Source organism: Myotis nattereri (assembly GCF_964212035.1).
Source record: "Myotis nattereri genome assembly, chromosome: 5".
NCBI classification, from domain to species: domain Eukaryota; kingdom Metazoa; phylum Chordata; class Mammalia; order Chiroptera; family Vespertilionidae; genus Myotis; species Myotis nattereri.
The window spans coordinates 57,847,647-57,875,292 of NC_138080.1; the positions used below are offsets into that span (position 1 = coordinate 57,847,647).

At 38.3% G+C, this 27,646-nt stretch overlaps 1 protein-coding gene across 1 annotated transcript in view; it reads left to right on the forward strand.

The window, feature by feature from the left end:
- SLC10A7 (solute carrier family 10 member 7) overlaps positions 1–27,646 on the forward strand; it is a 197,121-nt gene that overhangs the window by 39,722 nt on the left and 129,753 nt on the right. The window lies entirely within an intron of this gene.

Sequence of the window (27,646 nt, forward strand, 5' to 3'; positions counted from 1 at the left end):
ATGATCAATTCTTGAATCCTTGAGCCTTCTCACTTTATTGCTAAAACAAAGATCAACATTTTAAAAAGAAGAAATAGAAAATTAAACATTGTCATGGACTGTGTCCAATTGGAGCAGTTAACAGAAAAGTATAGTACTTTTCCTTTTTCATGTAAGATTTACATGATTAAATATGAAATGAAACCACAGCTGATACATAATCAGATACCTCAGGATAATGTTGGGGAAGCTGGGTTTCGTGAAGATGCGAGGCTTAGTTATTTTAGCCTGGGGATTTTGCCTGGGGAAAAATGTGTGTGCCTCAACAGCTGAAGGGCTATTCAGGAAGAAACAAAGTAAAATGGCATCCATTTTAACGTGTAATTTTGATATTTCATACTTAATCTCATCCTTGGCAGAAATGTCAAAATATACTCCCTGCAAACTATCTCTGAAGCCATATCTATACTACCAAATTGAACTGGTACACAGTATCCTTCAGAATCAAATTGTTTTCCATAGGGAGGGGGGAGGGTTCTTTCTGGGCAATTCTCTGAAGGGAAGGGAAGGCTCCAGTAGGAGAAAAATGAAGATGTGGTATATTTCAAATATAGGAAAATATAGCCTAAAGGAACTGCTGCAGGGAGGGGAGGGCGGCGGTTTTAAAATTGGTGTTTCATACTTAAACATAAATATGTCTTTTTTTTTCACATCATTTGCTATTTCTATTTACTCTCATAGACATTTAGAGATAATACTTTTCTTCATTTATGGTTAGTTTTCTTTAAATTTTAACCTCATTTAAAATTCAGTAGCTCATGTGAGAAATGATAGCATAGTTCTGCCCCCTATTTCCTTCTCTACCATCCTTTAGAGACCAAATTACCCTAGCTGCATAGTTGTTGTTTAAGTTAAAATCAAGTCCTTATTAATAGAATAGCTAGATTTCTATTTTATATAAATGCCTTTTTTTTGTTTACCCTAGATGGAAGCATACCCCTTGAAGGAATTAAAATGGTAAAGTCTACCATTTATCCTGTCACCACATGGCTGTTGTTTATTATTTTTTAATCAAAAATCAAGTTTCTATATTTAATGACTTGGAAGATGCATTATATTTTGTCATAATCGAAGAATTTATGAAGAATAAAGAGCCTTTGGTATCCCCAAAAGAACAAGAAGGAGATGTGTATAATTTTGCTGTTTAATACATAATTAAGCATTCATATTTATTATAGAGTTTAATATTTTGTATTTATATTTTCATCAATGTATAATATATTATAGTGTGTTGTTTAGAGACCCCCTCATTAGCTCAGGATTTACTCAGAGAAGAATATAAAAAAATTTTTAGTACTTTTTCCTTTTTTTATTTGAATTTTTTCCTGGTTGTTTGGTAAAGAGCAAACCAACTTGTTCCTAATGAGAGCATTTACCTTATATAAAAGCCTGTGTGGTATGTTTGGAGGTACTAGTTATCCACAGAACTGACAAATTGTTGAATGGTTACCATCATCTGTTAATGAATGCACAAACTATTAATGCTAAAGTAACAGAGGTAAGCGTGACAGTGAAAATCAGCACCATGTACAGAAATGGCCCTTAATACTTAATTTTTGCTTAATTATTAGAATGCACATAAAGCGTATCAAATCGGTTGGCTTAAATAATAGTATTAGTCCCCTAACATTTAAAATTCATAGAAATGTTAGATAAATGCACCTTTGACTTGAGGATTTATTTTTTATTAAAATAGCTATTAAAAATTTTTCTAGAAATTTTCTCTCTTTTTTTTTTAGAAATACTTGATCAGTTGAAAATGTTTCCCTAGCCAAATTGGTATAGCCTTATGCTCTTTTAAATAGCATTACTTGGAATACTTCCGAAAAAATACTTCCGAAAGTATTTTTTTCACTCAAAATGTCAAATTATGCACTTTTTTGCCACCTTTATAAGGGTAAATTTTGTCAAGGAATGGGGCTACTGTGTTTAATTCATTGAAGTGAATTATAATTTCAGACATCTATTTGTGATGTTTTAAGGATCTTGTGTAACCTGTAAATGTTTAAGTAATATGTCTTTAGCAGGGGTGGGGAACGTCCAGCTCATGTGCCCTGTAAGACCTGTGAAATCATTTGGCCTGGCCCTTCCAAGGCATTAGGGGTGAGTTAATTAAATGTTTGACCAAATACAGCAGGCTAATTTTTAAGTTGATAATTTTGTATGGTCCTCAAATGAGGTTATAAATATTCAAATGGCTCTTGGCAGAAAAAAGGTTCCCCACCCTGCTTTAGTGGAATATAGCCGTTGGCTTTTCCTTTTTGATAGGTATTGTGGCTTGTAAAGAAAATCACACAGCTGAGCAGCATTAATATAAAGCATGGCTTTCATACATGCAAACAGTAAAAAGCATACAATGGGCCAGCTTTCTTTTTTTCAAGTCTTCAATAATTGAGATTAAAAAAAAGAATTTTGGCACAGCCCTTGTGATTCCTTCTTCCTTCAGCCAATTGTAGCAATCCAGGCACTCTCCACATGAGGGGATCAGGGTACACAAAGATAGTCTTTGTGGGAGCCTTAGAATATGCTTGGATGTGAATTTTAAAAAGAAGACATTGGGTAGGATCTCCCCTACCTCTGTCCCCTTGAGGAAATAGTGATGCTGCCACTCAGGTCTCACCCACACCTCCAGTCCTCCCTGTGGCTGATGAAAGAATCTTTAAATGACTGGCGACCAAGCAGTTAGCTTTACCAACCTGGGATTTTGAATTTGAAATTTGCTTTTCAGTCTCATTCCTGCCTGCTGCAACGATAGGGCCTTTAGACAACAAGACTTTTAAAAGTTAAAAGGCAGTAAGTCAGTCCCCTGGAAACGATGCAGAAACCTAGATTCAACTTGTAAATAAGAAAGTGCATTGAGTACATTAAACAGACATAGAAAAATGGATTTCTGTCTTTCGTAGTAAGGTAATTGGGCACCACTGCTTGGCAGGAGCTGGTGCTATTGAGCCGGCTGTAGCTGCCACAGGTTGATAGGCAGGTGATCAGGCAGCTTCCACTAGGGTCTGCACAGGAGGCCTACCTAATATGCTGTCTGCCCTAAGGGCCTATGGGAACACAGTTGGATTATTATGTTAATGCATGAGCCTGCTGCCCTCTTCCTATCCCAGCTGGGTTCCCTGTTGTTAGGAACTGCTTTGCACTGACAGTGGAGTAATATGCTTCATGATTGAAAGGGCAAAGGGGCTTGGAAGAAAAAAAAAAAAAAAGAATAGGCCTGCACAGATATGTAAATGAGGGAAGGAAGTCTGTAGGAAAATTTCCCTGTAAATAGATAAAGTTTATTAGAAAGTTCTTTTTCTCAGAGCACTCTGTAAAAGCACTCACTTCTTATTTACTTCCTGGACCTGCTTTTCTTCCTAACACTGGTGTACAGGACATGGCAATGGTTTCCAAAACAGGCTCTTAGGTTGGTTTGTTTCCAACTAAGATGCTCTAACACGTTGGTACCCAGGTAGGGTGCTGACCGTGGTGCATTTTTTTGCACCTTCATTACTTCTTAATACTGGTCCCTCAGTAATTCCACTCTATTTTATAGAAAAGTTGTTATTTAAATGCTGAAATACTTGTATTTGATGTTGACATCACTTTTATTGCTCTTTATTTTTGATGCAGCTTAAACTGAATAAACTTATCTTTTGGGAGTGGGTGGGGATGGAGGTGAGGAATAATTGGATGGAGTAGAAGGGTATTTTGGGGGGGTTCTGAGTTTGTTATGAGTGGTGGTTCAAATTTCAGTAGCATTTTGTTTTCAGTTGAAGTTTTTCTTTTTTTAATTGATTTCGGAGAGTAAGGGAGAGGGAGAGAGAAAGATAGAAACATCAATGATGAGAGAGAATCATTGATTGGCTGCCTCCTGCACACCCCACACTTGGAATCAAGCCCACAGCCCAGGCATGTGTCCTGATCAGGAATCAAACTGTGACCTCCTGGTTCATAGGTCAAGGCTCAACCACTGAGCCATGCCAGCTGGGCAAGTTGAGAGTTTTAATATTGACACCACAACATAGTGAAAAGAGTGTGGGCTTTGGTGTCTACAGACCTGTACAAATTCTGGCTCTACTAATTACTAGCTGTCTAGTTTTATATACCAGTAAATTACTTTCCTGCTTATCCACCTTACCTGTAAAATGGGTGTATTATTAATTTTAAGTGGGAGGATAATGAATATAAATCACCTTGTCTGATGTAGGGTAAGTACTCAGAAATACTTGCCATAATAATGGTACTTAATTGTCTTAATAAATTGCAGTTAAGATTTTTAGTTATTAGATCATTATCCTAATATGTACAGCTGTATACATTTTCAATGGATATCAATGGATCAAAGATTTTTATCTTTTTCTCCAGATTATCTATATAACTTTTTCTCACTGAGCCTCACCAGATGGAAGTGATCTTACCTTCAGTCAGAATTTGAGACAGAAATATTCAGATAGACGTTATTTAGCTTAAAGGGTCAATACGAGGATATATTCTTCAACAATAAGCCATACTTCAAATGCTAAAAGAAAATTGAATAGAAAAGAAAGTCTAGTTCAGTCACTGTTCTAGATAGCTTCTGGAGAGACTGTTAGTGTATGCCTAAACCTGGGAAGTTTCCAAATATTCCTATGTGTGTAACTGTTTCTAATATATTTGTTTTTTTAAACTATTGTACAATTGGAAATTACTTTAAATAGGTCCATTTTTTTACTTAGCGCTACCCTATTGCATGAGATGATGCCTGTGAGGGTGGTGTGTGCACAGTGCCTGGTGCACTGAGGAACTGGGAAATAGTGGGCATTGTTATTAGTGTCCATGCGTGTCCCAACCAACAAACCAGCCTGCCTGGGTAATGCCTTGTAGACTTAAAAGTAGGAACTTCAGGGAGATACTAAAGGTCAGCAAATGCTGAAAGTCTGGGTCTAGTATAGGCTCCATAAGCTGGTAGGATGGTTACCATGTATCTGATGAAAAAGAATCCACATGATTCTTTTTAATAATTTTAATACCTCAGAAAAAACTCTGTAAAGTTTAAGGTAGATACCTGTTATGTTAGAAAAGAGACTTTCTGAACAGGTAATTGTGAATTTGACTTTATCCATACAGAATAAAGAGAGAAGGAACCAGTTCTGTCAAAGTAATCCTTCTTTGTGGTGATAGCAAAATTCTTTTATGTCTTTGTATTGCCCATTTAGTTGTGTGTGTGTGTGTGTGTGTATGGATATGTGTACATATGTATGTAGGTACTTGAAAATACATATGTGTATGTCTATAGCTATATATAATGTGTGTATCTACATCTTAGAATCTGATGTATAATTAGGACATTTCAGGAGGAGCTCTAGTAAAGCACATTCCTTAAAAATGACATTTTAAAGAATGCATGAAGTTTTAATAATAGTTGTTAATTGTTAGGACTTTGAAGAAAAGCCTTTAGTGGAAGCATAAGACCATGAGATAGGTAGAGAAATAGTCAAAGGATTGATTACACTTTTTTTTTACATCCTTCTTCTCCCACCAATATCATGTAGACCTGTTATCAGAACATTGCTATACATCTACCCCAAACAAAGCCATTGTACATAGAAAGAAGCCCATCACAGAGTAAATAATAAGCTCAGTTTTAAAGGAAGTCTGTTTTGAAGAAAATCTATGTAGTCTATTTGCTTTAAACAAACATTTGTCCATTGCTTGGTTTTCTTTAAAATAGCTTTGGATTTGACATGTCCTATACTCCCCTGTAGGTTGAAATGTTCTTGAGGACAGGAATCACATCTTATATTTAAGAAATATCCTCATTTCTTATACACAATAGGAATTCATCAGTTGCTTGTTGATTGAATAGTGGGTTGATTTTGGTGATAATACTCATATTAAATTTGTGGATCCTAGTGTTCCTTGTTTTCTCTTACCTTTCCTACTGCTCTCATTGTCTTCGTGCCCTTTGGCAGTTTCATGAAGCTTCAGACTGAGATTTCCAACCTCTGACACCAATGGTAACTTCTCATGGCCACCTTTCTACCTCCCCCAATCATTGTACTTCTTTGCACCCTCCCCACATTATTATTTTGTCAGAGGCACAAGAAAGGCTGGAGTGGGAGAAATGATGACTGGGTTGAGATACACTTCATAGGAAAAAGGCAAATGTTTTTCCAGAGCAGTTGGTTTCTGCCCTCCTGGTGCCATTAGATTGTACAGTGACTCCGCTGCCCTTCTGGTTGTGTTCCCCATTCAGCCTTTGCTTTTTAGGAGACTTTAGGGCAACAGTTCTCAACCTGTGGATCACGACCCCTTTGGCAGTCGAATGACCCTTTCACAGGGGTCGCCTAAGACCATCCTGCATATCAGATATTTACATTACGATTCATAACAGTAGCAACATTACAGTTATGAAGTAGCAACGAAAAGAATTTTATGGTTGGGTCACAACGTGAGGAACTGTATTTAAAGGGCCAGAAGGTTGAGAACCACTGCTTTAGGGTCACCCTTAATGATAATTTTATTCCAAACCCCAATCCTAATTAAAAAGTTTAGGACCTACTCTTTCTTAAAGGTTTATTCCACCTCCCCACCCTCCTCCTCCCCCACTTCTTTTAAGTTTTTCCCCAAAAGATGATAACATTTTTGTTGTTGAATATTTTTCTAGGTCTCACAAATCTCTAAATATTAACAAGGGATTCTACATAACAGGTTATGATTCTAAAATCACAGTGAGTTATACTGTAAAAAAAATAATAAACTCTGCATTTTTTAAAAGGCTTGCCTCATACCCTATTGGCCATCCTTCTTCTTTCTACCTTAATATGTTTATTTGTCCTCATTTTTCCAAATTTACCAGAAATTTTATCTCTAGTTCCAGTTTCCTAATTTGGCAAATCTTTGATTAATGGTTCTCACCATAGTAATATGCTATAGTATTGATGATGATATAGTTAGTAATGGCTAATTATTTGTTAGCCACTTACTATGCTAATGCTTTACATTAATTGTCTCATTTAATTCTCACAAAATGCTTACAACTACATACTAATATTGCACCCATTTTTGGATATGAAAAAACAGGGAGGCGTGAAATGATTAAATTAAACTTGTTGGAGGTCCTTTAGCTATTGAACTGGATTCAGACCTAGATCAGCTAAGTCTAGCGCCCTCTAGTGCATGCCTGCACGTGGCTGTTTTAATTGGTAAATTACATACTGAAGCATAGCCCTCTTCTCTCACCAGCCTCCCTCCAGTCTTTGGGTCGTGTCCATACCATTTTTCTGCAGTAGGTTGTATCACATTAGGGATAATTATGTCACATAGAGCTAGGAGGATGGATCGTAAATAAATGAGAAAAAAACAAACATGCTAACAAGTTTTGCTGTTTTTTTTAACCCTACATTTCAGGATTGACTGGCTAGGTAGCTTAGCAATTTGGTATTATCTCATACTGATGATTTCAAAGAAAAAAGTAAGAACTAGTCTAACTACTAGTAAAACTTGGCAAATAAAACTAGAAGCTGACAGTTGAAGGGAATAAAAGGCAACACTTGAATTTGCCTAACAGCCTGATAAATGCGCAAAAATACCCGGAAGATAAAAGAGAAAAGTTACCGAAAGAAAACTGTGGATACATGAATAAATCATATTTTTACTTCACAATAAAGTCTGTCCTTATTGCCGGTCACTGATGGAAACATGGTGAAGTAAGCCTGGCTCTCAGCAAGCACTTGGACTTTGCAGAACGAGCCCTGAGAGCACAGAATGAAATTTCTTGAGGCATTCTATCCAAGCCTATCGCCTGGGAAGTTGAAGGTGTCTTCTGGGGCCATGGAAATCCCAACAGCTTGTCTGAGAAATTGTACTTGGAATGGACAATTGCAAACAGGTGCTCTGTCCTGGCCTTCCCTTCTAAGATCTCACAATTGTCCTTTTACAAGAGAGGCTGGGTTTAAAAGTCCCAGTTTCACCACTGATTCATTTTACTTATTTCTCTCCAGCACTGAACTCCTCTGAGCTTTATTTTTCACATCTATAAAATAGAATAATGTATACCTCATTGGATAATTTTGAGAATTAAGTGAAATAACACTTATTGTCTGGCATGCAGTTGATGCTTAATACATGTCAGCTTTTTTCTTCTGCTTATAAAATGCTATTTTGAAGGGAAAGTAAAGTAAATGAAGTGAAGTCATTTCGTTATAAATTACTGGATCAGAAAAACGGGTTTTTGTCTCTTGCTCTTGGAAAATTTTATGCATCATCTCTCACTGAAGCTCCTGACTGGGGTGGGGAGGGGAATGAAATTCAGTTTGATTAATGAAAGCTCTTGGAAGGCAGTTTTTAAACTGTGTGAAGCTAGGTTAAATGGGAGCCAAGTGGGGCCATTTCCAGGGGTTTGGGAGGTGAAGCAATTTGTTTTTGCACTTTATCAGTTCTTTTACTCTTTTAATCTCATTTCTAGTCCCTCAGGTTCCATAATAAAGTCTTCCGTATTATACATTTTTATTAAACATCTTTTTTGGCTCTAATTTGCATTTCAGATAATATAACAAAATGTATGCATTTCAAATATTCACTGCATAACTGTGATTAGAACATGTAATCCCTCAAAAGATGTTAATTATAATTTATATTCATCCTGAATTTAATTAAGTGAGTTGGGGATTAGAAAGTAGATGTAAGGAGTAGTTAAGGGAATACATTTTTAAAAGCAACCATATTTTTTGTAAAAAAATAATGTAAACCTTTTTAGCTTTAAGGTTAGATAGATAAGGAAAATACAGAAGACAAGGGGGAGGAATCAGGTTAAAGGACATGTTGAAAAATCTTAAAACTATGTTCACAATTTGGGCCTTGAATTTAAGCTAATTATGGTTGAAAAAGGAGGGCTGGTTGCAGTAACTTTCTCATTTATATTCTTAGAGTCTTTCAGTACATGTTAGCTCACTTGGTGTCTAATAAAGACTTCAGTTCAACTGAAATTTTAAGACCTACAGAGAGTGACTGGGAAGGAAGTGGCAACAGCGGTCTCTCAATCCAGCTGATATCTGATGCTTCAGTCTTCCTTACAATATCCTGGCTAAGGGGGTGTTTTATGAATAATTAAATGCAGTAGCACTTTGAGCAGAGATAATTCACATTTAAGCAGTGTTTGTCTGTGGTAAAATTTTATTCTTAAATTTTTCTAGGAACATGTTTTCAATCCATTTTAAGATGATCTAAACATAGTTTTAAAGGTAAAGGTTATTTTTTAAGTCATTTATTTATTTTCAAATGTGTCTAGAAGAAGAAAATACTTATTTTATAAACCTATTTTGAATGAGTCATGCCATAAATCATAAATGTAATGCACAAACCACAGAGAGAGAGAGAGAGAGAAAACGCATGTTGTGTTAGTTACACACACTGGCTACCTAGCTACCTAATATTTTATTGGCCTCCATAAATGGATAATTTTTTTTAAATTTCAGCCTTTTGAAATATTCTCTCAGTAGAAATATTTCATGTGAAAATTCAGGTGGTCTTTGCTTCATAAGAAATTGAGCTTCCTTTAAAAAAGTGCTATTGTAAGTAGGTAAAGGAATACATTTTTTAAGTGAGTAAATAATAAACTCTGTTTCAAAGGAAATAAAAAACTCTGTTTTTACCTAAGATATTCTCTGAGGCTCTAAGTATTTAAACCCTCATTCATTTTGCTTGCAACCTAAAATCATTCCACATAATTGTCCTCATTTGTAATTTAATTTCCCCCAAATGACTGCTTTGATAATGACTGTCATGGTTTCTTTTTCTAATAACAGAAAGTATTGTCATTCTTAATAAAATGACTTTTTGGGGGTAAGGGGGGTTAGGTTCACATTATCACATAAACATAGTTTTTGGCCAATGGCATATCAAAGGAAAAGATTAGTCTTCATTCACTGTCCATCTCCTAGTCACAAGTAATATTCCAGAATGACTAAAAAATTTTATATTATGGTGCTGATTGAAATTTTTTAATAACTTAAGTTTCTTATCATAAAATCTGCATTTTTTAGTGAATAATCTAGAAAATATAGAAACAAAGAAATAAAAACAAAGAAATAAAACAAATACCATAATCCCACTAGAAAGGCCAGAGTTGGAGAAATGATGACTGGGTTCAGATACACTTGAGATATTACTAGTATATGTGTATCTTCAAGACCTTTTTATCTAAACATATGTTTAATAAAATGAAATCATATATTTCATACTGTTTTATATTTCTATTTGTCCACTTAACAATATATTGTGAACATGTCTTGTAGTGTTCTACAACATTCTTTATTAATGCTTATTATTCTCATGTGTGGATGTACAATGATTTACTTCAGTCCTGGATGAGTTTGCTATTATAGAATAGCTAGAGGCTTGGCACACAAAATTTCTGTGCAAGTACGGTCCCTAGGCCTGGCCTGTGATCAGGGCCCCGTCCCCTGCCGCCACCCTCCCCTGGTTCCCTGTTTGCCATCAGGCAATCGGAACCTGTCGGCTGCGGGGAAGAACTAAGAGATTGGCTGTTCCCGCCTGCTTGCTGGCCCCACCCCCCTCTGTGTGTGGGGTGACTGGTGAGGCGGGGCCTTGGCTTGGTGCTGCCCACATCCCCCGCCACCCACCTCTGGTTCCCCGTTCTCCATCGGGCAATTGGAGCCTGTCGGCTGGGGTGAGGGACCGAGAGGTGGTCAGTGCACCTAATAGTGACAGGTCGAGTTGTCGTTCTGCTGTTAGGGTCAATTTGCATATTACCCTTTTATTATATAGGACTAGAGGCCCTGTGCACAAAAATTTGTGCACTCGGGGGGGGGGGGAAAGGGGGGGTCCCTCAGCCCGGCCTGTGCCCTCTCAGTCTGGGACCCCTCGGGAGATAACGACCTGCTGGCTTAGGCCTGCTCCCGGGTGGCAGAGGGCAGGCCCAATTCCTAGGTGCAGCCCCTGGTCGGGCTCAGAGCAGGGCCGATTGGGGAGTTGGGGCGCCGCCCCCTGTCATGCACAGAGCAGGGCGGATTGGGAGGTTGCTATGCCATCCTCAGTCACGCTCAGGGTAGGGCCGATTGGGGGGTTGGGGCACTGCCCCCATCACACTCAAGGCAGGGTCGATGGGGAGGTTGCGATGCCACCCCCTGTCACACACAAAGCAGGGCAGATCAAGGGGTTGGGGCGTCGCCCTCTATCACCCACAGAGCAGGGCCAATCAGGGGGTTGGGGCGCCACCACTGTCACACTCAGGGCAGGGTCGATGGGGAGGTTATGGCTCTACCCCATCACACACAGAGCAGGGCCCGTGGGGGTGGGGGGTGGGGTTGGGGCGCCGCCCTCTATCACCCACAGAGCAGGGCCGATCAGGGGGTTGGGGCGCCATACCCTATCACACACAGAGCCGCAGGGCGATCAGGGGGTTGGGGAGCTCCCCCCGTATCAGGCACATAGCAGAGCTGATCAGGAGGTTGGGGCGCCTTCCCCTGTCAGGAACAGAGCAGGGCGGATAGGGAGGTTGTGGCCCCGCCGCCTGTCACACACAGAGCCGCAGGGCGATCAGGGGGTTTGGGCGCTGCCCCCTGTCACGCTGATCCCAGTGCCGGGAGGCCTCGCGGCTCCGCTAATCCCGGTGCTGGGAGGCATATTACCCTTTTACTATATAGGATAGAGGCCTGGTGCATGGGTAGGGCTGGCTGGTTTGCCCTGAAGGGTGTCCTGGATCAGGGTGGGGGTCCCCACTTGGGTGCCTGGCCAGCCTGGGTGAAGGGATGATGGCTGTTTGGAGCTGGTCACACACCCTTCAGGGTGGGGGTCCCCACTGGGGTGCCTAGCCAGTCTGGGTGAGGGGCTGAGGGCTGTTTTCAGGCTGGCGGGTGACTGAAGCTCCCAACCGCTCCTTTTTTTCTTTTTTTTTTTTTATTCTGGGCCAGCTTTAGCTCTGAGGCTCCAGCTCTTAGGCCTCCGCTGCTGAAAGCAGGTATCTGGTTTGTTTCCGTTCTATAATCCAAACAATGTATAACTCCAGCTCTGAGATCCCGGCTCGCTGAGAGCTGGTTCTGGGGTTTTGTTTAGCTTCTATATTTGTTACAGTGTTTCAAACTGCAGGCTCAGAGGCCTGCAAGGCAGGCGGGGAACATTGGTTTCCTCCGTCACTAAAGCAAGCAAGCCTCATGTTAGTTTCAGGCTGCCTGGCTGCCGGCTGCCTTCTTGGCTGGCAGTTAATTTGCATATTGCCCTGCTTAGCCAATGGGAAGGGTAGCGGTCGTACGCTAATTACCATGTTTCTCTTTTATTATATAGGATGCTGTGATGAAAGTTATATTAGCTAAATCTTTTTTGGATCTGTATTCTTTGTTGTTGTTGTTGTTGTTAATCCTCACCCTAGGATATTCTTTCCATTGATTTTTAGAGAGTGGAAGGGAGTGAGGAAGGGGGAGAAAGAGAGAGAAAGAGAGAGAAATACCGAGGTAAGGGAGACACATCAATTGGTTGCCTCCCATATGCACCACAACTGGGGTGGGGATTGAACCTGCAACCCAGGTACATGCCCTTGACCGGGATTGAACTCGAGACCCTTAGGTGTGTGGGACAACACTAACCATCAAGCAACACTGGTGAGGGCTGTATTCTTTTCTTAAATAGACTTTTTGAAGTGAAATTGGTGGGCCAAGGGGTATGTATGATATTTTTAAAGTTTTGCTGCTTACTGTGACATTTCCAGCAAGATTATAAAGGGTGTGCAAGGACCTTTTCCCAGAACTCTTATCAATCATATTCATTATTATGATATTTTAAAATCTTTGCTCATTTGATAGTTTCCTCCCCACACTACTTTTATGTTCTCAATGCAGGTTGGTCCCTGTTGTAAAGATGAGGAAGTCACATACTATTTTATAGAAATGTGAATTTTAACATTTTAATTACATCTCCCACCCCTAATTTTTGTTGCTCCTATGTGAGTAAAATCTAGAGGGGAACATTTAAAAAGTTACTTTATTTCTTTATTTTACTTCAATCCAAATAAATATTCATTGTGGTTGCTGAATGCATTGTTTAACTTGGTCTCTAACCATGTTATAAATGGTGCCTGGAGAAGAATCTGGGGACAAGACCTTTCGGTGTGTGTGTGTGTGTGTGTGTGTGTGTGTGTGTGTGTGTGTGTTTTAAATCACATCTTAAGATCTTGGAGAATCTGAACTTAAGACTGTTTGGACTATTGTTATTACAGTGAAACCTTTGAGAGTATCTTCTCAGGTAATTTCTTTAGAGAAAGTCACTTACAGATATAAAACGTTTGACCAGAAGAAAGCCTCAGGTTGTCAGAGTTACTTACACACCGTTGTTCAGCTGGGCCTCTTTATTAAATCATCTCTTGGCAGTCCATTAGTTGTGGTGTTATAGCTATTGCATGGGCCTCTAAGCTAATATACCTTCAATCACTAACAGAAGGATAACCTTAATAAAAATTTGAAGTCGATTTAGTGCTTCACTGCTTGCTGACTAGTGTTTTACGTTTTAGTGTGTCTGTACAATTTCCGTTCCATGTATTTTTGATATTCACATATATCTTATCCACGTAGTCTATTAGAGTCCAATAAAGATTAATGGCCTAGAGAAGGAAGACTGGGAGCTCTTCCTTATCATCCTGACTCGGCTGCTGCCAGAAACTGTGTGATTGTGAGCAAGTCACTTCCCACACTGAGCTGCTTCCAGTTGTTATTTGTAAGATTAGGAAGCTGGGGAGGCGCTCTCTCATATTTCTTCCTGTGTTACTCTATTATTTGTAGAAAATTTAAATTATATTCGTCTGAGTGTAATACATTGAAACTTTTTTTTTAACCTCAGCTAAGCTTTTATAAGAAATAAAAAGAATTGCTCTATTTGGCCCCCTATAAAAATTTGAGTAACTAAAATAAAAATAAAAAAGAAAAGCCACATTACTTAATAGAAAATAATACAGTAGAAAGCTCACTTAATGCCAATTAACTTTAAAAGGAAAATTGCTATGTAGTAGTAATTACTGAAAAATATGTTTAATTTTTATTTTAAAAAAATGAAATGAAATTATGAAAATAAGCTTTTTTTGTAATTCAGTCCATAAAATTCCAGTTATATTATAACTATTTACTAATTCTTGGTGTGAATGAAGAAAGAATCAGTTATTATTTTGGAGGGTGGGGAATCATTGTAGTGTTCCTAAGAAAATTGCATGATGACATGATGTCACAATTCTCCCTCCTATTTATTTTTACAAAACAATCATAAATATACAAATTTGCAAAAAGAATTGAGGCATCTTCAATTTTTACAGGTATTCTCATTTAAATATATATTCTGGCCCTACCAGGTTTGGCTCAGTGGGTAGAGCGTCAGCTGTGGAATGAAGGGGCCTGGGTTTGATTCTGGTCAAGGGCATGTACCTGGGTTGCAGGCTCCTCCTCGTCTGGGCCCTGGTCAGGGCGTGTGCAGGAGGCAGCTAATCCATGTGTTTCTCTCACATCAATATTTCTTTCTGTCTTCCCCTCTCTCTATTATTCTCTCTAAAAATCAGTGGAAAAATATCCTCAGGTGAGGATTAAAAATATATATATATATATTCTATGTGCTAGAGCAGTGGTTCTCAACCTTCCTAATGCTGCAACCCTTTAATACAGTTCCTCATGTTGTGGTGACCCCCAACCATAAAATTATTTTTGTTGCTACTTCATAACTAATTTTGCTGCTGTAAACAATATGTAATTATATATGTGTTTTCCAATGGTCTTAGGCAACCCCTGTGAAAGGGTTGTTCGACCCCCAAAGGGGTCGCGACCCACAGATTGAGAACCGCTGTGCTAGAGGGTGGTAGTGGCCGGGGAGAGGTCAATGGGGGGGGAAAAGGAGATGCATGTAATACTTTAAACACTAAAGAATTAAAAAAAAAATACACATACACACACACACACACACACTCACATATTCAAATTAATTTCTTTTCAAGCACTTATATTGTCAGTTATTTTTTTCTTACTTGTCATTGTCTTTGCTCTGATTTCATTGACTCAATGAAATCCTGCATCTTCTGTAGGACTTACGTTATATTTAGCAACTTATTTGCATTTTGTTTGTAATGTATTATCAGGTGCCTAACTGTACCATCTGTGAGAATAAACCAACCAAAACTGAAGTACAGAGGTAGATATTATTGTGAAATAGTTTGGGTCTGAGTGCGTGAAGGGAAAATGCTTTCCTGGGAATCATTTTAGAAATGATCAGTTCGTTAGTGAACCTTCTCCTGTGATGACATCTCTTGTTTCCATGTACAGCCTAAGTTCTTCAGGGACTTGGAAGATGAATAGTTGTATAGTTGACCCTTGAACAATGTGAGTGCTAGGGGCAGTGCCCCTCTCCCTTCAACGCCCCCCCACCCAGTGCAATGAAAAATCTACTTATATCTTTTGACTCCCCAAAAACTTAACTACTGATAGCCTATTGTTGACTGCAAGCCTTAACATAATCAGTCTATTAACACATATTTTGTATGTTATATGTATTATATACTGTATTCTTACAATAAAGCTGGAGAAAAGATGTTATTAAGAAAATCATAAGAGAAAATACATTTACAGGATTTATTGAAAAATAATCCACTATAAATTGACCCACATAGTTCAAACCCATGTTGTTCAAGGATTGACTGTATAATGAAGGCTTGCTGGGTCTTACTTAATATGGTACTTTATATCTTTGTAGGATACCCAGGGATTTTTATATTTTCCATCTCATTTAATCCTAAGAAAAATTTATGAAGTGGATGCAGTTATTCCCATTGAGTAAAATGAAGAAACTGAGATTTAAAGAATTTTCACAGCTGAGTATGTGACAAAGTTGTTTTGAAATCAGCTCTTCTGACTTCATCAGTGTTTTTCTAGTATTTCACAGGTGCATCTGTGAAGATTTTAAATTAAAATAGTTTATTTGACGTGAAATCTTTATCATCTTTTAAAAAGTATAAAAGGAGGTTGTATTTTTTAAATGTCCCATAAGGCCATAGAGTCTTAAGTATCCACAATATGTAACTAAGACATTTTTACAAATTATAAACAGAGCTCTGAATCTTAAGCTTTCATAGGTAGTAAGTAGTAATAGTAACTATAGTTATTCTTTGTTTTTATTAAAGACATTAATATTTACTTATTGACATTTCTGTGTAAACATCAAAACCAAGTAAATATGAAAAAAGCTAAATCGTGTCACATTTTTCTACTATTTGTTTACTTTTACAATTTTATGATTTTAAAAAGTCAGGTTTATGGATGTATTATTTGCAGAAAGTAAAATTCACCCTTTAAAAGTAGTTTGATTAGTTTTGGAAAATATATAAAGAGTATTAACGCCGCCACAATAAAAATATAGAACAGCCTCGGCCAGTGTGGCTTTGTTGGGTGGGTACCGTCCCGTCTACCGAAAGGTTGACAGTTAAATTCCCAGTCAGGGTACCTGCCCGGGTGGAAGGCTCAGTCCCCAGTCGGGGACGTGTAGGAGGCAGCCGATCCATATTTCACTCATATCAATGATCTCAATGAAAAGTTAATTCAGAAAAGGAAAGGACTTGCTAGTGAAAATGTGATTTAAAATATAAACTTTAAATGTGGAATACTAAGAGAGATTGTGTAGTCCCTAGTCCTGAAATCATGAAGAATAGGATAGGTTGCTTCTATTTATTCATGATTTCAATGTAGCCCTGTTATAGGAAAAGTGCCTGGGTTAGATGATGTGCAGAAGTCCACTGCAGTTCTGTGGTAAGATTCTGCAGGATCTGTGTTAAGTTATTTCCCAGAAGATGGTGGGAAAGCTATTTTATTGCTAATGAAAAGCGGATGAAAGAGTTATTGCTGAGGGATTGATCCATTGCCCTCTTAAGAAGCTCTGAGATTCCCAGACCTAATGGATGGAAAAGAGCAGAAATAACAGAGTTAGGTAGCTGGGGTCTAAAATTTGCAAGAAACATTAGATGGTTTGACATAGGTTGTCACTTAGGTTTTGTGGATGTGCTTCTAAACAAAGTGTTAGGGGAATTCTTGGGCAATTTTTCGGTTGGTGTGCTGAGAGCTTAGTTCATGTGTTGGCATTAAATAGAGCGTCCATTAATTGATCAGAGAAGTGCTCCTTGTATATCTCTAGGAGGTATTGAAAAAGGCCATTTTAAAGGAAATTTTAGTAGTTGATTTCTGTGCAGCCATAACACTTTGATCTTATTGATTTTGTATTATAGCCATTATGATGCCTGTCTCCTAGCTCTACACTGTGAGCAGTAGTCTATGGGCATTTATTTTTGTATTCTTAGTGCTTAGCCTTATAAAGTGTTTAATAAATCTCTGTTGAATTAATTAATAATTAAAGGAATATTTATTTTATTCCTTTTCGACAGGAAATTGGAAACCCAAAAGATTGAAAACAATGAAACTTCAGAAATTATTGAAAAATTGGCATTTCAAGATTTCAAGTAGTATATAATATTTTAAGTAGGTTTCATTCAGCTACATCATAGATATTTAAGTGTTTAATATGCTATAAATAAATAGTATGTATTTTTAATTTAATAATTGTTATTCTCAGTTACATCTACACTCACAGTTTGTTCCTCTGAGTATTCAGTGTTAATATAACAAGTAAGACTATTTAGGTGGATTCCTTTTGGCATTATCCTCAAATTCACTCAATTTTTAGTCAGACATGGATGGAGCACCTAATATGTGCACGGCATTGTTCAAGGTTTCCCTAAAGATTAAAGAGAGAACCTTTAAAATGTTAGGAGTACTTAACATAAAACATTTATTGTATGCTTTTTTACTAATAAAGACATAATTGGTACAAAACCTTGAAAATAAGGAAAAAGCACACAGGAAAAAATATCCATAATCTCATTACCCCAACATAATCACAGTTAGTGTTTTGGTATATGACATTTTTGTATCATATATATACAAATATCTGTTAAAAATAAGATGTAAAATAGGCAATGTGGGTATAATAGAGAGGGTATAGGGAATGTCTGGAGATGAGTTCTTCTTGCTTTACCACTAGCCAATATGACCTTGGGAAAAATCCTTCATCTCCCTAGAGTTCTGTTTCTTCATGTATAACGGGCTTGTCATAGTATCTAAGGGCCCTTCCCGCTTGAAAATTCTGATTTCATTGAAATTGAATACCTTTGAAGACTGAGATTTCACAGGAATGAAATTGAAAGTGTGTAGGTCTGTATTCATCTCAGTTATGAGGGAGATTTAAAAATACTACTATAAGTATTTTCTGCTAATAGGTTTTCTTGTTATGAACCAGTTATATTTAACATAACAGATTTCTCCTGGAACGAGAGCCTCAATCTGAATTGATGAAGTTATTTGAGTTGATAAATACGTTTTTTAGGAAAGTGTGAAAATAATTCTGGTAAGCCTTTAAGTATGCTACCAGAATAAGAAATACAGGATCACCGCTATTTTAAGTACATGGGGTTTATAAAAAAAAAGAAGAAGAAGAAGAAGAAGAAAAAAAGCACACCATGGAGAAAATCAAAGCCGCTGTGTTACTTGATTCTTTTTGCACCTCAAGAAAATTGATTTTGGCTTCCCTCCCCTGCTCCATGCATATTGTGAGCAGTAGATTGGTATGCAAGAAGCATTGTGCATTATGCACCAAAGCTTTAAAAAGTGTTAAACGATATCTGGTTTGTCTTAGAAGGGTCAGTTTCCACATTAAACAATCTTTGTTGAACAGTTAAGATGTCCTATTACTTTTACTGTGTCATAGTAGGATTTTTTTGTATGCATTTTAACAGTTATTTAAGAGTCCCCATGTGCTTAGAAAGGAATCTGAATATATGTGCCTTTAAAAAAAAAGCCTCAGCTCAATATAGGTTATTCCATCAATACCATCAAATGACTGGGAGCTGTAGTTGGAACAATATGTAAAAATACAGCTTGTGAAAGATTTCCTTTATTAACTGTCATCATCCGCAGAATATATGTTCAAATAAACGTTGTGTAATAACTAAATTTGAGATTAATAGGCCCCTTAAGAAACAGCGGAGTCATTCAGAATAGTCAGTGAAAAATAGGCTGTAAGACTGTTACATGCACATATTGTCCTGCTTACATGCTCTCTCTGGTGTCATTCCCATTTATCACTGTCGGCAGGCTCTGTTCTCATTAAAACACTCTTGCACAAAAGCAACTTAATTTTCTTAAGAGGAGAAGACACCTGATTCAATTTAGTGCCCAGAAACAGTAACTTGAATATATTTTTTCCTTGCCTGAATTTAGATGAATAGTTATAAACAAGAATAGCCACCCCCAGTTCACTTCAAGATTAAGGATATTAAATAATTTTTTCCATTGGTATCAAGAAATGGACCTTTAGAAAGAGGGAGGAAATGTCGCTTTCTCTCAGAAAAGCAGCTGGACGTCATTTACTCTTAACTTGCATATGTATGAACAAGGAGTTGAAGTGGTCATTAAAATGGTGACTTTTAATGGTACATGTTCTAAAAATAATCTTTCTTTAAATTGGTGAATGCCTTGTAGCAGTATTATAGTCCTCGTTTAGATTTATTTGTTGAGAAGAAATATTCAACACTCATTTCAGAACAGTATTCTACTTTGTAGCCATTGCTGCTTTAAAAACTGGGTAACAAAATAATAGAATTAAATGAAGAGTGCCCCTTTAATGTTGAGCATGGTATATAAACTTGCATTTTAATTGGTGTTCTATGTATTTACTTCTGAATTATGGTTCAGGGGTACTTAAGTGTAATAGAGAAATGTATAACTCAAATTTTACTTGTTATGAGATTTATACAGTGAAAATAGTGGTAATTAAATAGTGAATATTAAAATGTCCTAGCAATGAAGATGCTTATCAGAAATCCATTATAATTGCCTTTTAAAGAAAACAGAATAAACTTTTTCCTAATTCTTTAAAAATATTTTGCTTTTCTATGACACTTTGCAAAATGTGTGACAAGTAAAAAGACAATATTATGTTTCCATCTTTAATGGAAAACCAAGGATTAGAATCTAATCTTTGATGTCTTTATAGTCTTTTCTTTTTGGAACTGAACCTATGCTTAGAAAGGAAATAAATATTAGGTCAGTTCTTGTGAATCAGAGGCTGAAGTGATATAAATTCACATATTGAGGAACTTTTCTGGGGTAAGACAATGCAGCTTTGATCTCCAAGTTATCACCAATAGTCAGTTTTCTTTTCCATATCTTTCGTGTTATGCCATCGGCAATGGGAACAAGAGATAGGGCCTGATTAGTCCTTTATTATTTTCTCCCTTGTTTAGGAACAAGATTGTATCAGTTAGGCTTCACAGAATAGAAAATGAGACTGAAAGTAGCTTCCACAGGCAGGGACTTGTCTCCTTTACCAAGATGGCTGTGGGTAGGGGCACTGGCATTTGTTCTGAGGCTCCATGATGTTACAGAGGCTGTCTCGGCCTTTCTCTTGGTCTTTCTCTTCTGGTGCAAGATAGCTTTCAGGGCTCTAGGGAGGAAGAAGGGAAGAAAGGCAGGGCCAGAACCCAACCTCGCTACCTACCCCACCCCAGCCCCATGCCCGGCAAGCCTATATCAATTTATTTATATATATATAATAGGATATATATCATATTATGATATATATATCATATGATATATATATCATTATATATATATATATATATATATATATATATATATATATATATATATATATATATCATTGGCCAGAACTTCATTGCATGGCAATCCTAGCTTTTCCTTTCTCATGTGAATTTTTTGTGTCTTACCTTTAAAAAATTGTTTCCTTTTCCAAAGGCATAAAGATCATTTCTCATAATTTCTTCAAGTTTTACCTTTCAAATCTAGGTCTTTAGTTTATCTAGCATTTTCTTCTTTAGTATATTGTGGAAACTCAGTTTCTCCTCCTTTCCTAACTGTGTTAGAGTGCTGCTGTTGTCCTAGACAGCTTTCTAACATTGTGTGTGATGTTTGATTGTAAACTCCTGCGGTGGGGCTATTTTATCTGGGAACCCACTTTGGTCTGGGTCATGGAAGTGACCTCAGAGACGGTTCGCATTTGCTTCTTTTCTGGCCTCAGGAGTTCCAGGGGTCTTCCCTGTACTTTGAATTAATCACGCGTTTGGGGTTCTTGAATCACTTGGGTAGTGTAACTTAAGCCTGTGCTCACCCTTGATGCAGCCTGTGTTCCTTTCTTGACTTTGCAAGTAGAGTCCCTACTTGCTCTTCCTGAGTGGAATGCCCTTTCTGTTCTGCTCTGCCTGCTGCAGGTCTCATTTCTAGGTCTTACCCTTTGCAGGGTGAACCTGTGCTTATTGCTTCGTGGGCTGATCAGCATTCCCTGGAGAGTGCAGAGCCACTCACCTGCTTTCCCTCTCTGGTTTTGACTAACTTCTCTATGTCTGGTACAAGACAGCTGGTTCACTTCTGGTACAAGACAGCTGGTTCACTTCTGGTTCACTTACACATCCTCCCCCTTTCCCCCCAGTCCTAGGGAATACAGCACCACGATGCTCCCAGCACTCTCCGGGGGCGCTCTCCTCCTGTGGCAGCCTAGCCAGTACTTTATTCCTTCAGTAAACACCCAGCATGGGACAGCAATGCCATTCTTGCTTTCCGGCAATGTCTCCTGTCCCCACTGTTGGCTCTTTTGAATATACTTTCCCTATCCTCAGCTTGGGAGGTGTGGTGGCAGGTTGGCTTTCTCCCCTAGAGGAGGAAGAAAAAGTCAAAAGACACTCTAGTCCTGGAAATATCCTTTTATTACTCTTCCTCTACAATTTCTAGGTTGTTACCATATAGCCTGCATGCAAAATGGTCCCTGGCCTAGTTTTCATGTCTTTTTATAAGTACTACATGGATATATATCTTACGTTAGAATAGATACTTACCACACATTCTCAGCTTGGAGCAAGCATTATTAGAAATTCTGAAAGAACCATAAATGTCCCCTTTGAACATTTTGGTGAACCTTATACATTGACTGGGGAAGCAGAGTATGCAAGAGTGAATACTGGAAGTTCCATACATTAACTTGCAGTAGGTGGTTCACGTGTAGTATAAACAATGGATTTCATGTTTGTTTGGTTTTTATTTAGTGCACTGATGAGAGAAGGATAAAGAGGGGTGTTGGACCAGCATTCTGAGTTTTAGATACAGTGTTAGAAGACTGAGAAGACATGGGTAGGACCTGGCGGTGTTCATATATTTGAAGTGCGGTCATGTGGGGAGGTGGTGTGGGGTGCAGGGGGTCAATGGGGGGGAAAAGGGGAGGCATCTGTAATACTCTTAACAATAAAGATAAATTTAAAACATAAAAAATGAAAAGGGGATTAGATATTTACGGAACTGCACAACATGGCGCATGGTCAGTGCGTGGCAGTAAGGAAGAGGAAGGTTGGGACTTACTGTAAGGTAGAACTTCAGAACATTTAAAAGCAGCCAGCAATGGGAAAGCTTGCTTTTATGAGCCAGAAGACTCTCTGTCGCCATTGTTTTCAGGGTTCTTTTTTAAGTTTACCTTTTTATTTTAAATAATTCCAAGTAGGGTATGAAGAAATGAAGTCATTATTCAACTTGCTCAATTTTCCAAAATAATTTAATAAAGACAAGCTGTACAATATATAATGAAACATTAGTAAAATACCATATATTGGGTAAAATTGGGCTGATACTAAAAGCAATATCTTATCTAAACATGTGTAATATAAAGGAAGCCAATCTACACAGTATTTAAAAACCACCTCAATATGAACTTTTTTCCCCAGTTAGCATTGATCTAATTACCCATCAGATGTGATTACACCAAGGAATACACTTTGCAGGTAGGTTTCATGAGTTCAGTAATGAAAACATTACTGTGCAGGGCATTCAGTTAGCACAAGAAGTATTCATTCATACACTCACCCAATCATTTATTCAGTAATGTGTATTGAGGGTTTTCTATGAGCCAGCTACTCTTCTAGGCACCGAGGATACAATCTTGTACAAATTAGACAAAATTCTTGCTGTAATGGAACATTCTTGTAGAGGGAATATTCTACTTGGGGAATGGGTAATTAAATTGTTTCTAGCGAAAGAGATCAATGAAATGCTACATTGAAAAATCAGTGAACTGTCTCAGGTGTGGCTTTTCGTAGGCAGAGGAGAGGAAACTCATATCTTAAGAGAGTCTGCTCATATAACGTGAAGAGTTCTACCTTCAGATAGAATTGTCTTTGGTGGCTCATGTTCCATCTCAGTTCTTAGGTTTGTATTATAACAGCCATGTTTGTTATAATACAGAAATAATAGTGGATTTTGGTTTATTTTCAAAACCAAATATTCACGCACTAGAGACACTCCTGGAAGCAGCCCTCGGCTCCTCCTGTGGCCTCTCATCCCCAGGGCAGCGAGGTGCAGGGGCTGGGCAACCCCAGCTTGTCAGGCAGCCAACAGGAGATACCTCTAATGTACAAAGTAGGGATTGCAATCTTAATTTCATTTTAAAATGAAATATTTATTACATTTTAACACAAATTCAAAATGCAAACAATAAATGGCTGAACATCTCCCTGGCCAGATAACCCTTGTGACATATAGAAAAATAACATGTTAGAAACAAAAGCCCAACAGGACAGAAAACAAAATGAAAAATAAAAAGGACCTTTGCTCAATCCCATTCAAGAAATGTAACCATAGTTAGGAGGGTTTTTAAAAAATATATATATTTTATTGAGTTTTTGCAGAGAGGAAGGGAGAGAAATAGAGAGTTAGAAACATCAATGAGAGAGAAACATCGATCAGCTGCCTCCTGCACACCCCCTACTAGGGATGTGCCCGCAACCAAGGTACATGCCCTTGACTGGAATCGAACCTGGGACCCTTCAGTCTGCAGGCTGATGCTCTATCCACTGAGCCAAACCGGTTAGGGCTTGGAGGGTTTTTTTTTTTATCCCTTTTAGAAAAATGATGTTTTCTTACACACACCTATGTATATGTATGTGTGTGTGTGTGTAAATGTTTACACAATAGGAATATGATGTCATGATTTATAATCAGAAATACATATTTGGTCTTCATCCTACTTCCTGGCACAGAGCTCCTAAAACCATTGGAATTTCCTAAGGGAAGACAGCAGGCAGTGGTGTTTATTGTTGTTAATTGGGTGATTTTGGGGAAGCCCCTAGCTAACCTAAGGATAGGACTGTTGCAAGGGGAACTAACCTGTGATTAGAGGTTTGGAACTTTTCCTTTCACTCCCAGAACTCTGGGGAGTAGAAAAGGGCTAGAGATTGGGTTCAGTCACCAATGGCCGATGACTTCATCAGCCAGGTCTATGTAATGAAACCCCAGAGGGAAGGGTTCCAAGAGCTTCCAGGTTGGTGAACACTTGCAGGTGCTGAGTGTGGTGCACTCAGAGAGGACATGAGTGCTCTGTGCCCTTCTCCATGCCTTGCCCTGTGCCTCCCTCCCATCTGGTTTCTCGTGCGTTATGTAAAGCAGTAATCTAGTGAGGAAGCTGGTTTCCTGAGTTCTGTGAGCTGCTCTGGCAAATTAATCAAACTCAGGGAGGGGTTGTGGGAACCTTTGATTTATAGCCAGTTGGCCAGAAGCACAGGTGACAACTTAGACTTGTGATTGACATCCAAAATGGGGGCACTCTTATGGGACTGAGCCCTTAACCTGTGGGAGCTGGCACTAGTTTCAGGTAGATAGTAGCACATTGCGTTGACTTGTAGCACACCTAGCTGATGTCTAAGAATTGCTTTGTGGTGTGGACAAAACCATATTGAAGAAATTACACACACTGTTTTGTAACTTATTTTTCCACTTTAAATATCACTGTGCTTTCATATCAGTATAGGCCAGTGATGGCGAACCTTTTGAGCTCAGCATGTCAGCATTTTGAAAAACCCTAACTTAACTCTGGTGCTGTGTCAAATATAGAAATTTTTTGATATTTGCAACCATAGTAAAAAAAAAAAGACTTATATTTTTGATATTTATTTTATATATTTAAATGCCATTTAACAACAATAACAAAATCAACCAAAAAAATGAGTTTGCATGTCACCTCTGACACGCGTGTCATAGGTTCGCCATCACTGGTATAGGCAAATCATCCTCTTAGCTGCAGAATATTCCCTGGTAATGTAGATTTTTTAACTAACTCTATTGTTTTATAGCAGTGGTAGATTTTAAAACATTATTTATGTTACGCATATTTATGTAACTCTATCATAATAGGAAGGTAACAGGAAGCAAAATAGGATGTCAAAGAGATGCTTATGTTGGGTGGGAGACTGAAGTCTGTCATGCTGTTGCTTGGTTGTAGCCTGGTCAGATTCAGTCTTGTGTCTTCCAGTCCTTGGATTCTGCCAGACACATGGAGTAACTTGGTACAAGAGGTAGACTTGGAATGTTTCTGGGAATTCTACTTATTTCAGCAATCTATAGCAAACATATAGGAGATTAGGATGAGCTTCAGCAGATTTCTTCCTTAGAAGACTTCAGTCTGTAGTGGGGCAGGAAGGCAGGGAGGTAGGTCATTTCATTGTGTGGCTGGTGACATGGCAGAGCTATGCTCAGGATGCTGTGGCAGCAGGCACGGGACATGTGTGTGCTGGAGAAGATGATTGCAATCTTCTTGGAAGGACAATGGCCAAGCTGAGTTGCTGAGATCAGTAGTAGAGAAAGGAGAAAGATACTTCAGGCTAGGGAAGAAAGAGGTAAGAAGACACATGATGAGTTCGGGGAATCACAAGTAGGTTAGTGTTGTAAGGATATAAAATTTGAGGCAGGAAATGAGATCTCTCTCCAGATGGAAACCTGTTTATGGAGAGCCTTGTATATGATACTAAACAGTTGGGCATTCCTCACTAAGTCAAAAGATACACGTCCCTTATACATCAATTAAATACTCTGAATATTTATCACTCTTCAGAACCTTGGAAAACGTAATTTCTTTATATAGTACAAATGCAGGATTGAGACAACTATTAACTTAATTATTTATTAATATTGAGCCCTACATTCTTGGGTTAGTGTTTGATTTTACATGATTCTTCAGAGTACCCAAAGCTTTTCACCAGTGACTGCTTGAGCTCACTGCATGGGAGGACCGAGTGGTAGTGTAGGTGAGTGAGTTCAAATCCATTACTTCTGTCAGAAAAGCAACTAGGAATAAGTGAGCCTGGAGCATCTTTGAGTATCTAAGATATCTCGTCACTGTCATCACCGTCATTTTATAAAATGCAGGGAGACAGCCAATCATATGAAATACATTTCTTGTGTTTGGGTTTAAAAAGAGAACTGGATGGAGTGTGAGTATGGCGATTTGAATAGTAATTGACATTTATTTTACTTGACTTCCGAGCCTTGGTACTTCTAACCATCCATGTTTTGTTTCGTTTGTTCATTTTTCATGCTAGGCAAAACCGTCAGTTAGCTAGTTTAAGGTTGGGGAAAGGCACTGGAAAGGAGCAAGTTTGGAAGAGAGGAGCTCAAAGGGGAAGGCCTCATTCTTTACTAAAAATAGAGATCAATCCATTTTAAGCCCAACATGATACCTGGAAATAAACATTGTTTGTGGGGGAGGTGCATTTTTGTAGAAAGGAAGGTAGAGTTCCTTGTTGATCTCACCACAGCTCAATTCTTTGTACTGTTTTACTTCTTTTCCTCCCCCCACATCAAACTTTTTTCCTGAATCACCCATAACGGAACTCCAGGAAGATACATGTATGTTGCTGTAGTTTACTGTTGCCCCCTGCACTGTTTTATTTAGCCGAATCTTTGTTTCTTCCACTGCTCCCTGCACAACATGGAACACCATATGCCGTTGTCCCTGTCATGAAGCAGAGGGTTCCCTGGTCTGTGCCTATGCCTATGTTTATGCCACAGAGGAGGTGTGGTTCAGTGCCATCTTTTATTGATGGGGCCAGCAAAGGAGAAATCTAATGAAATTATCAAAGCTTTGAATTAATTATGAACTTGAACAGGAGCGCTAAGCTCTGTGGAGCCAAGGATCTCATTACCCATGCACTCTCATCGCCTCCTCCTCTGGAGCAGAAGGCATGTCGGCTGCAGCTCCTAGCTCCTGGCTCTGGACTTTGTTCCAACTTGCTAAACTGGCATCGTCTTCTTACTACGAAGTTGCTGCAAGTGTCCATGATGATTAATATAATTCTGCTCTGGATCTTCAGGAAATGTCAATAGGTTTCTCTACCCCTCCTTTTTCCTTTTATTTTCTTTCTTTATCCTTTCTTTCATCAAATTGGATGTTATACAAGTTCCTATCCTTTTTGAATAATAGGAGAAGCTTTTAGGATTCAGGTGTAGCTTCAAGGAATAGAGTGGTTGATTTAAAGTTAAGAGCTGTGTTACATCTACTGTGTATTCCCTGGATAATTAGGTAAGCAAAGTCAAATATTTCTTCTTTAAATTTTGAACATCCAATAGAATTTTTTTTGCTTATTTCTACCTTAGAATTAATGGAACCGCAATAACTTCCCTGGTCTTAAGACACTGTTCATTATTTTAATGTGTGTTGTATGGAGGCCACAGATCTCACTCTGCTGGGTGTGTCTCTGAGGACTTGGGCTCCCTGATAGAGAGTAGTT